This window comes from Elephantulus edwardii, unplaced genomic scaffold (genome assembly GCF_000299155.1).
Source record: "Elephantulus edwardii isolate Elephantulus edwardi_28Jun2011 unplaced genomic scaffold, EleEdw1.0 scaffold00467, whole genome shotgun sequence".
Classification (NCBI taxonomy): Eukaryota; Metazoa; Chordata; class Mammalia; order Macroscelidea; family Macroscelididae; genus Elephantulus; species Elephantulus edwardii.
The window spans coordinates 415,242-417,560 of record NW_006400217.1 but is presented as its reverse complement, the minus strand read 5'-3'; positions in this window follow the sequence as shown (position 1 = coordinate 417,560).

Here is a 2,319-nt window from a genome sequence, read left to right as displayed (position 1 = left end):
GTTTTTGCAATCACTTGTTATGCATCAGAGAGTTGGACAATGACTAGGGAGGATAGAAGGAGAATTGACGCCTTTGAGCTGTGGTGCTGGAGAAAAGAGTACTGAATGTACCACGGACTGCCAAGAAAACAAATAGATTTATCCCAGAGAGTGTTAAACCAGGCTACTCCTTGAAGGCAAGGATTCTGGGGCTTCATCTGACATACTTTGGACATGTAAGGAGAGACAGGTCTTTAGAGAGGGACATCATGCTGGGCAGAGTAGAGGGACAGCGCAGGAGGGGAAGACCCTCTATGAGGTGGATTGATTCAGTGACTGGGGTAATCAGGATGGGTGTGTTAGAGGCAATGCGACTGGCACAGGATAGAGCAGGGTTTAGGGCTGCTGTACATAGGGTTGCTATGAGTCGCAAACGACTCGACGGCACATAACAACAACTAGTATCTACAGTACCCTATGAACTTGGAGAAAGGATATAAGTGACACAAGTGTTCAGTCAGATCTTTCGTTTATAGGGTTGTTATGAGTCACAGACGACTCAAGGGCACTTAACAACAACTTGTATCTACCAGAGAAATCCTATGGAATCATAACTGAAAAACAATTAGATCTGAAGTTCTATGTGGCCTTGAAAGGAGAAAAAAGAATTATTACTACTGTACCTGAAGCATCACATTCCCTTTAAAATAAAGCTTTAAAGTACAGATGATAATATTTGCTTTTTAAGGGTCATTGTCTGGTGCCATCAAGTCAACTATGATGCACAGGGACTCTATGAACAATGGCTTTGAATCTTTCCCTATACTGAGTCAACGTCATCATCTATAATACACCTGACCCTACTGACATAGTCATTGTGTCAATCCAACTCACTGAGGGTCTTTCTCTCTTGTGCTGACCTGCTAATCTTCCAAGCATGATATCCTTCTCCAAGGACTGGCCCCTCTTGACAACATTCTCAAAATATGTGAGACATAGCTCCACCATTTTTGCCTCCTAAGAGTACTCTGGTTTGATTTTAGGACAGATCTGTTTGTTCTCTTAGCAGTCCATGGGATTTTTAATTCTCATTTCCAGCACAACTCAAAGGCATTCTGCCATCTGTAGTCACTGTCCAGCTTTCAGAGGTATAGCAACCAACAGATAAGACCACAGCTTGAATTAGACGCACTTTAGTTTTTAGACTACCATCATTGCTACAGATCCTTGACAGCATATTTTCCTGATGCAACTTGTCTTTTCATTTCCTGACTACTGATGCCAAGGGTGCTGACTGTGGTTCTAAGAAAGATGAAACTGTTAACTTCAGTCCCTTCTCCATTTATCAAGATGCTGCCTACAGGTGGTTCAGAGCTTTTCGGTTTTTTTAACGTTGAAATACAATCTATATTGAAGGCTATCGTCACTGATCTTTGGAGGCAAATCCTCCTCACTTTTGTAAAAATTTTTACTGTATTATTTTTACATGTACCATCAAATCAGATCTGACAGGTACAGGAGGAGATTGCCCCCTCCTTCTCCAGCAGAGCATCTGGTGGATTTGAACCGTGTACCTCTGGGATTGCAGTGCAGCGTCTTGCCACTAGGCCACCAGAGCTCCCATAATCCTCCTCACTTCTGGAGAGCAAAGCTGTGTCATCTGCATAACTCGAGTTGCTGATGAGTTTTCCTCCAATCTTGATGCATACAGTCTAGCTTCTCTAATGATCTGTTCAGCATATAGGTTGAAAAGGTTTGGAAATGGATATATCCCTAACACACTCCTTTCTTAATTATGGAATTTCCATTTTTCTCAATGTTAATAAGTGATAATTTGCTGTGATCCGCACATTTAATGCCATTGCATAGCTGGCAAAATACAAATAGACATTCTCTGGCTTCAGTCAAGATCTAACATCAACAATGATATCCTTCATGCCACAGCCTCATCTAAATCGAGCTTTTATTTATTTATTTCAATGTACTAGACGTTTGTAGATAATCTTCAGCAAGCTTTTGCTTGTACTTAATATTAATGCAGAACAGATCATCCGAGATGCTGTGCTGTACGGGGACGAATGTGGTATCAGGAATTGGTGGAAGAATCATCAACAACCTGCTTTATGCGGATGACACAACCTTTCTTGCTGAAACTGAAGAGAACCTGAAGCGCTTGCTGCAGAAGGTCGAGGACTGCAGTTTTCAATATGGATTAAAGCTCAATATCAAGAAAACAAAGATTTTCAACACTGGGCCAACTGGCAGCATCAGTATGGATGGTGAAGATTGAGATAGTGAACAGTTTTCATTTACTTGGTTCCTCAGTCAACACTCTTGGTA